The following is a 10335-nucleotide window of genomic DNA, read 5'->3' as shown; positions in this document are numbered from 1 at the left end:
CAACAGTGAGAAAGAGAAATAATTCAACTATTTTGGTGATTAAGTAAGGTGCAGGTGGTTGATATTACAGTAGGGGACTACTTTGGAAATAGCGACCACAATTCCCGAAGTTTTACAATACTCATGGACAAGGATAGGAGTGGTCCTAAAGGAACAGTACTAAACTGGGGGCAGGCTAACTATACCAAGATTCGGCAGGATCTGAGGAATGTAGATTGAGAGAAACTGTTTGAAGGTAAATCCACATTTGATATGTGGGATGCTTTGAAACAGTGGTTGGTTAGCGTGCAGGAGAGACATGTTCCTGTGAAAATGAGGAATAGAAAAGGCAAGATTAAGGAACCATGGATGACAGGTGAAATTGTGAGACTAGCCAAGAGAAAAAAGGAAGCATACATGAGGTCTAGGTGACTGAAGACAGACAAAGCTTTGCAAGAATATCAGGAATGTAGAGAGAATCTGAAGCGAGGGATTAAGAGGGCTAAGAGAGGACATGAGATATTGCTGGCAAACATGGTTAAGGAAAATCCCAAAGCCTTTTATTCATATATAAAGAGCAAGAGGGTAACTAGAGAAAGGATTGGCCCACTTAAGAACAAAGAAGGAAAGTTATGCGCTGATTCAGAGAAAATGGGTGACATTCTTAACGAGTACTTTGCATTGGTAATCACCAAGGAGAGGGACATGACGGATGTTGAGGTTAGGGATAGATGTTTGCTTACTCTAGGTCAAGTTGACATAAGGAAGGAGGAAGTGTTAGGAATCCTAAAAGACATTAAGGTGGATAAGACCCCAGGTCCGGATGGGATCTATCCCAGGTTATTGAGGGAAGTGACAGAGGAAATAGCCGGGGCCTTAACAGATATCTTTGCAGCATCCTTAGACATGGATGAGGTCCCAGAGGACTGGAGACTTGCTAATGTTGTCCCCTTATTTAAGAAGGGCAGCAAGGATAATCCAGGTGATTATCGACCGGTGAGCCTGATGTCAATGGTAGGGAAGCTACTGGAGAAGATACTGAGGGATAGGATCTATTCCTATTCGGAAGAAGATGGGCTTATCAGTGATAGGCAACGTGGTTTTGTGCAGGGAAGGTCATGTCTTACTAACATAATAGAATTCTTTGAGGACGTGACAAAGTTGATTGATGAGGGAAAGGCTGTAGATGTCATATAAATCGACTTCAGTAAGGTGTATGATAAGGTTCCCCATGGCAGGCTGATGGAGAAAGTGAAGTCACATGGGGTCCAGGGTGTGCTAGCTAGATGGATAAAAAACTGGCTGGGCAACAAGAGACAGAGGGTAGTATAGAAGGGAGGTTCTCAAATTGGACACCTGTGACCAATGGTGTTCCACAGGGATCTGTGCTGGGACCACTGTTGTTTGTGATATATGTAAATGTTCTGGAGGAAGGTGTAGGTGGTCTGATCAGCAAGTTTGCTGATGACACTAAGATTGGTGGAGTAGCTGACAGTGAAGCGGACTATCAGAGATTACAGCAGAATATAGATAGACTGAAGAGTTGGGCAGATAAATGGCAGATGGAATTCAATCCGGGCAAATGTGAGGTGATGCATTTTGGAAGATCAAATTCAAGGGTGAACTATACAGTAAATGGAAAAGTCCTAGGGAAAATTGATGAACAGAGAGATCTGGGTGTTCAGGTCCATTGTTCCCTGAAGGTGACAACACAGGTCAATAGGGTAGTCAAAAAGGCATATGGCATGCTTTCCTTCATTGGGCGGGGTATTGAGTTCGGCCACATTTGGAGTACTGTGTGCAGTTCTGGTCTCCACATTACCAAAAGGATGTGGATGCTTTGGAGAGGGTGCAGAGGAGGTTTACAGGATGTTGCCTGGTATGGAGGGTGCTAACTATGAAGAGAGGTTGAGTAGATTAGGATTATTTTCATTAGAAAGATGGAGATTGAGGGGGAATCTGATTGAGGTCTACAAAATCATGAGGGGTATAGACAGGGTGGATAGCAAAAAGCTTTTTCCCAGAGTGGGGGATTCAATTACTAGGGGTCATGAGTTCAAAGTGAGAGGAGGAAAGTTTAAGAAAGACATGTGTGGAAAGTTCTTTACACAGAGGGTGGTGGGTGCCTGGAACGTGTTGCCGGCGGTGGTAGATGCAGACACGTTAGCGTCTTTTAAGATATATTTAGACAGGTACATAGATGGGCAGGGAGCAAATGGACACAGACTGTCAGAAAATAGATGACAGGTTAGACAGAGGATCTTGATCGGCGCAGGCTTGGAGGGCCGTAGGGCCTGATCCTGTGCTGTAGGTTTCTTTGTTCTTTGTTCTTTGAATGTGTTTGATGCGGTTTGAAGAGTAGTGGGGCTTGATTTCCAGAATGGTTCCTCCTTGTAACAACATGACAAAGATGTAACACAGCTCTGCTTTCATGCCCTCATACTTGTCCTTAGTTAAATTGTAATGAATAGTATCTGACCCATTCCTCTCTCCCCCAAATTGAATGTAAATTCAATTATATTATGATCGCTGATATCTCATGCAGCCTTCACAATGAAATAATCAACGTATCCTATTTCTTTACAGAGTACCAGATCTAGTATAGCCTGCTCTCTAGTCAGCTCCAGAATATGTGCTAAAATATTATCCTGAAAACATTCTATAAAGTCCTCACTTCAGCTACCTTTTGCCCATCTGATGTTTTCCAGCATACATTTAAGTTAAAATCTCTTATGAATATCACCATGCTTTTCTGTCAAACACCCATTATTTCCTCCTTTGTGCCTCACTCGACAGTATTATTGATACATTGCCTATACATTACCTCCACAAGTGATATCTTGACTTTATCATTTATCATATCTCCCCAATCTGTTTCGACATCTCCTTGTCATTGTGCACCAATGGTTTATCCAATACCACCTCCTTTTTAATGTTAAACCCATTTAGTGGCTGAGTTCCCTTCTTTGCAACCATGGCCTGGGCAGCATCAGCCTTGTATGTAAAGACAGATGAATATTTATTTAATGCTATAGCCATGCCCCTAGACTCTGCACAAAGACCCTTCTCTTCCTTTTACCATTCTTTCACTATCAATGTGCTTAGAAAATAACGGGATTAAGTTTTGTTAGATGTCAGCCTTTTTTCACAATCAATCTTTGCTTCTCATATTTGCTTTCTCATCTCCCCTCTAAATGTTCAGTATTTCTCTTGGTTCGCAATTATATTCTCTACTTGTCATGAGCACACTTTTCTTCTTTATCTTGATTTCTGTCTCAGTTTTCATCCAGGAAGCTCTGGATTTGTTTCTTCTACCTTTCCCATTTTGAGGGAATGAACCTTTTTCTGTGCCTGAACCATCTCTTCTTTGAAGGAAGCCCACTGTTCAAGTTCTGTTTTGCCCATTAACCTTTGGTTCAAGTCTATCCTGTTCAGATCAATTCCTGCCCCATCGAAGTCTACTCTCAGCCAGATGATTATTCTTACTTTGGATTGATTAATATTATTCTCTACAGTCATCTCTAACTTGTTAATACCGTCCCCTAAATATTCCCCAATGTCAGCTGATCTACTTGGTAACCCCACCATCCCCAAGAATGAGGGCCTCTTGTTGGTCTGGACACACTGCTGGAGGAGACTCTCTGAACGTAAATTAGGAATGGTTGCCCCTTACTGCCCCATACTACCCTCTGACTGTGTGACTATCAAATATAAACATATGGATGATAATGCAATAGTGTGGTTAGATGGGCTTCAGTTTCGTTTCACAGGTCAGCGCAACATTGGGGGCTGAAGGGCCTGCACTGTGCTGTAGTGTTCTATGTTATACAGCAGCAGAAGTAGACTGTTCAGCCCATCAGTTTCAATGAGATTGTGGCTCATTTGCTAACCCTTGACTGCCCTTTCTCGCCTTTTCCCAATAACATTTGATTCCCTTACTGATTAAAAATCTAAACTGGCCTTTGAGTGCACTGAATGACCCAGCCTCTGCAGTAACGAATTCCACAGATTCATTACTCTCTCAGAGAAGAAATTCCTCCTTGTCTCAGTTTTAAATGTGTGACTCGTCATTCTGAGATGATGCCCTTTGCTCTGAGAGTCTCCCACAACAGGAAACAACCTTGCCACATCTACCCTGTAAAGAGTCTCAAGCATCTTGTATGTTTCAATCAGGTCATCTCTCATTCTTCTAAATTCTAATGAGTACACATGAATCTGCTCAACTTCTCCTCATAAGAACCTCTCCAAACCTGGTATTGCCATAGCGAACCTTCTCCAGACTGCCTACGAGGCTGGTATATCTTGGCTTAGATATGAGAGACAAAACATTCACAGTATTCCAGATGTGACCTAATTAGTGCCTTATATAGTTTTAACGAGACCTCTACTCTCCACTGTCTTTGAAATAAAAGCCACAGTCCATTTGCCTTCCCCATCACCTGCAGAACTTGGATGCCAGTTTTCTTTAAAAATTGCAATTCATGCCCTAAATCTGCCTGTGCTACAGCTTTCTCTATTTAACAATACCTAGTGAAATTATCACTGGACTGTTAACCCAGAGACCCAGGTAATGTTCTGGGGACCAAGATTCAAATGCTGCCACAGCAGATGGTGGAATTTGAATTCAATAAATGTCTGGAATGGAAAGTCCAAGGATGACTATGAATTCATTGCCGATTGTTAGGAAAACCCAAATGATTATTCTTACTTTGGATTGATCTAATCTAATGATTCATAGATACATCCTCAGGTGATTGGTCCTGGACTCACCCATCAGCGGAAACATGCTTCCTGCCTCCACAGTGTCCAATCCCTTAATAATCTTAGACGTCTCAATCAGATCCCCTCTCATCCTTCTAAACTCATCATCTGAAGATGTATCTATGAAGATGGATAAGGGAGAGCCAGTGGATGTAGTGTACCTGGATTTTCAGAAAACCTTTGATAAAGTCCCGCATAGGAGATTGGTGAACAAAATTAGGACACATGGTATTGGGGGCAAAATACTGAGTTGGATTGAAAATTGGCTGGCTGACAGGAAGCAAAGAGTAGTGATAAACGGGTTCCTTTCGGAATGGCAGGCAGTGACCAGTGGGGTACCACAAGGTTCGGTACTGGGACCACAGCTGTTTACGATATATATTAATGATATAGACGAAGGTATTAGAAGTAATATTAGCAAATTTGCTGGTGACACAAAGTTGGGTGGCAGTGTGAAATGTGAGGAGGATGTTATTAGAATACAGGGTGACTTGGACAGGCTAGGTGAGTGGACGGATGCATGGCAGATGCAGTTTAATGTGGATAAATGTGTGGTTATACACTTTGGTGGCAAGAACAGGAAGGCAGATTTACTATCTCAATGGAGTCAAGTTAGGCTGGCTGACAGGAAGCAAAGAGTAGTGATAAACGGGTCCCTTTCGGAATGGCAGGCAGTGACCAGTGGGTTACCACAAGGTTCGGTACTGGGACCACAGCTGTTTACGATATATATGAATGATATAGACGAAGGTATTAGAAGTAATATTAGCAAATTTGCTGGTGACACAAAGTTGGGTGGCAGTGTGAAATGTGAGGAGGATGTTACTAGAATACAGGGTGACTTGGACAGGCTAGGTGAGTGGACAGATGCATGGCAGATGCAGTTTAATGTGGATAAATATGTGGTTATACACTTTGGTGGCAAGAACAGGAAGGCAGATTACTATCTCAATGGAGTCAAGTTAGGTAAAGGGGAAGCACAACAAGATCTAGGTGTTCTTGTACATCAGTCAATGAAAGCAAGCATGCAGGTACAGCAGGTAGTGAAGAAAGCTAATAGCATTCTGGCCTTCATCACAAGAGGAATTGAGTATAGGAGCAAAGAGGTCCTTCTGCAGCTGTACAGGGCCCTGGTGAGACCACACCTGGAATATTGTGTGCAGTTTTGGTCTCCCAATTTGAGGAAGGACATTCTTGTTATTGAGAGAGTGCAACGTAGGTTCACAAAGTCAATTCCCAGAATGGCGGGACTATCATATGTTGAAAGATTGGAGCGACTGGGCTTGTATACTCTTGAGTTTAGAAGGATGAGAGGGGATCTGATTGAGACGTAAAAGATTACTAAGGGTTTGGACACTGTGGAGGCAGGAAGCATGTTTCCGCTGATGGGTGAGTCCAGGACCAGAGGACACAGTTTAAAAATAAGTGGTAGGCCATTTAGAACAGAGTTGAGGAAAAACTTCTTCACCCAGAGAGTGGTGGATATATGGAATATTCTGCCCCAGAAGGCAGTGGAGGCCAACTCTCTGGATGCTTTCAAGAAAGAGATAGACAGAGCTCTTGAAGATAGTGGAATCAAGGGTTATGGGGATAAGCCAGGAACAGGATACTGATTGTGGATGATCAGCCATGATCATAATGAATGGTGGTGCTGGCTCAAAGGGCCGAATGGCCTACTCCAGCACCTATTGTCTATTGGTTCACTAATGTCCTTTAGGGAGGAAACTGCCATTCTTACCTGGTCTGGCCTATATGTGACTCCAGACTCACAGAAATGTGGTTGACTCTTAACTGCCCTCTGGACAATTAGGGATCCGCCTTAAATGATGTCCTTGTTAGGGCCACCCTCATCCCATGAATGAATTAAAAAAAACCTAATATCCAGCTCCTCTATTCTTCCTGTCAAAGTGCATAACCTCACATTAAATTCCATCTACCAAAATTTTGTCCAGTTACTTAATCTGTCCCTATCCCTCTGCAGACATGTTGTGTCATCTGCACCACTTTCCTTTCCAGCTTTTTTTGCGTATTCTGCAAACTTGGTGACATTCACTTTCCTTATCCAAAATTTTAGCATAGAGTCAATAATAATAGGTCCAGCACTGATCCCTGTGGCAATTCCACTAGTTGCAAGCAGCCAACCTGAAAATGCCCCTTTAGCCCAACTTTCAATAGGGTTTTGTGGCACAATGAATCAGAAGATCTGGATTTGGGTTCCACCTGCTACAGAGCTGCATAATATAGCACATCCTTAACAGGTTGACTAAAAATATCTATCCCAACTTTCTGTCTACAATTATCCTCTATTCATGCTCATACACTACCCACAACAACATGAGCTCTTATCTTATTAAAGTAGCATTATGTGCGGGTTTATCAAATGCCTTTTGGAAATCCAATTATTTTACATCAGCTGGTTCCTATTAATTCTGCTTGTTACCTTCTCAAAAAACTGTAATAAATTTGTCAGGCATGATTTCTTCATGAAGTCACGGTGACTGCATGATATTATTATGTGACTCTAAATGCAATGAATTACACACAACATCCAACATTGTGATATTGTTAGGGAGAATAGTGAATTGAGGATGTTGCTCAGTGAAATCACAGGGAAATTAACAAGTTGGCCAAATGGGCAGACAGCTAGAAGATGAAATTCAATGCAGAGAAATGTGAGGTATAGTAATTTTGGTAGAAGAAATATGGAGACGCAAGACAGGCTCAATAGTACAACTTTGAGGGGAATACAGAAACAGAGGGACCTTAGAGTTCACATACATGATTCTCTGGAGGTGCCAGGCGGGTTGAAATAGTTAAGAAGGTTTATAGGATCCTTGGGTTTATAAAGAGAGGCATAGAGTGTAAAAGCAAGGTAGCAATGCCACACCTCTATAAATCATTGGTCAGACCAAAGACGGAGTATTGTGTTCAGATCTGGGCACCTTATTTAAAGAAGGATGTTAAATCCCTGCAGACAGTTCAAAGGAGATTTACAAGAAAGATATCAGAAATGAAGGATTTTAGATGCAAGGCAAGATTAGAGAGATTAGGCTTGTTCACCTTGGAGCAGATAAGATTAAGAGGTGACCTTACTGAGGTGTTCAAAATTATGAATAATTTTGACAGAATATGGGAGGAAGACCATCAAGCTCCTCAGAGTGACAATAACTGACAACTTGACCTGGACTTCCCACGTAAATGTGACAGTCAAGAAAGAACAACACCTCTTCTTCCTCAGGTAGCTCAGGAAATTTGGCTTGTCCATAAGGTCCCTCACCAACTTCTCCAGATGCACCATTGAAAACATTGTCCGGGTGCATAACAGCCTGGTACAGCATAATAAAATGTGAGGCTGGATGAACACAGCAGGCCAAGCAGCATCTCAGGAGCACAAAAGCTGACGTTTCGGGCCGAAACGTCAGCTTTTGTGCTCCTGAGATGCTGCTTGGCCTGCTGTGTTCATCCAGCCTCACATTTTATTATCTTGGAATTCTCCAGCATCTGCAGTTCCCATTATCTCTGATACTATTTTAGCCTGGTACGGCAACTGCTTTGCCCAGGACTGTAAGAAATTACAGTAGATGGTGTGCACAGCCTAGACCATCACAGTAGCAACCTCCCATCCATGGACTCTACTTCCATGGCTCGCTGCTGCAGAAAGGTGGCCAACATCATCAAAGACCCATCATACCCTGATAATAACCTGGTGCAACATCTTCCATCGGGTAAAAGATACAGAAGCCTGTATGCACACACAAGCAGGTTCAGGAACATCTTCATCCAGCCATTATCATACTGCTGAGTGGACTCTAACCTCAAATAATGTAACCTGAATTGTAACCTGTATGCCTCTCAGTCTTTTTGATCTGTACAACTTTTGCTTACTGTGATCTGCCTGTACCGATTCTAACAAAGCTTCTCACTGTATTTCAGGTCATGGGACAATAAATAATGAATTGAATCTATTTCCACTAGTTGGTATGTCATTAGCCAGGTTTCACAACTTCAAGATTACCAGCAAGAGAGCTAGGAGTGGGATATGGAGAAATTTATTCAAAGAGTTGGTAGGATTTGGAATGTGCTAACTGGTGAGTGGGGGAGAATGATTCCACAGACGGTTTCAAATGAGAGCTGGATATATATTTGAAAGCAATGAAGTTAGAGGGTGATGGGGGCAGGGTTGGAGAATAAGATTGGCTGGGTTGCTTTTCGAGGACCCTGTACAGACTCAATAGGTCAAATGACCTCCTTCTGTACTGTAAAATTCGATGATTTTCCCAGTTACAGATGTTAAACTAAATGGCCTAAATGACCTTTGTTTTGGTCCCCCAATCCTTTTTAAATGTGGGTTTTACAGTGGAAGGTTTCAAATTCTATGTGTCTTTCTCTGAATCTAAGGATTTTCAGAAGATTATCTATTGTAATACTATCTCTGTAGTTACTGTTTTTAAAATCTTGGGATGCAATCCATTGGTTCCAAGGACCTGTCAGTTTTCAGGGCCCATTAGGTTCCCTATCACTATTTCTCAGTGATCATTTTCAAGATGGTAGTAACCCTGCATTTCCTATGACTGATTCACCTAGACTGCACATTCCTGGACACTATGGGCATTTACATTGCCAATCTACATGGCCTGCACATCTTTGGACTGTGGGAAAAAACCACAGCACCCAGAGGAAACCCACGCAGACAGCCCGAGGGTGGAATCAAACCCGGGTCCTTGGCACTGTGAGGCAGCAGTGCTAACTACTGAGCAATCATGGTTTTCTTTCTCTATTTTTTAACTCTTTCTCTGTTTTCTTTTCCTTTTATCTTCATTACCATTTCTTTTGGGCCTCCCATAGCAGTAGAGGCAGCACTGGGACAAGTGGGACACAGCTCCAACCTAGCCCAGGGTCTCCCAGCAAGCAAGGAACAGGTCACCCCCAGCCAAGACTTGTAATCTAGGCTAAGGATCCAGCTCCAGGTGCCTGGAGAATGGTGGTCTCAACTCAGCATGACAGTCTTCCAGTACATCAGTCTTCCCGCATGGCTGTCTCATCCCTGTGCAGCATTCTACTTTGTCCTCAACATCCAGGTATTCCAGTGACCAGTCTCTTCTAGGAGTGGTGGTCTCAGCCTGACATGGCAGTCTTCTTCAGCAGGAGCTTCTTGGCTCAGTATTCCAGTTGGCCCAATGTGGTGGTCTCATCTCAGCTGTGTCTTCAGGGTAATCCATCATTTCTAAATCAGATTTCACCGAGCCCAGGCAGTGTTAACTGAACTGTGATGAACATATTTCTAAAGTTGTTATGTATGAGTTCTGTAACTGATGCAGATGCCACGGAGGAACCACTTATAAGATTTTTCACTGTATTTTCATACAAAAGTACATATAACAATAAACTCCTACTCTTTATATGATTGTATTTATTTTCTCTGCCCACACTGCACCCCCTGCCCCAAAATTGTTTTGGAACCATGTTAATATTCTCTACTGTGATTATCACTAATCTTGCCACATTGTACATTATTTTTGCAATTTGATGATATCTGTAACTTTCATGGCTCACCACAGTGGATTTTTTTTGCAATTCACCATGAGCATTTATTGG

Source organism: Stegostoma tigrinum, chromosome 17 (assembly GCF_030684315.1).
Source record: "Stegostoma tigrinum isolate sSteTig4 chromosome 17, sSteTig4.hap1, whole genome shotgun sequence".
In the NCBI taxonomy this organism is placed as follows: domain Eukaryota; kingdom Metazoa; phylum Chordata; class Chondrichthyes; order Orectolobiformes; family Stegostomatidae; genus Stegostoma; species Stegostoma tigrinum.
Note: the sequence above shows the minus strand (reverse complement) of the source record.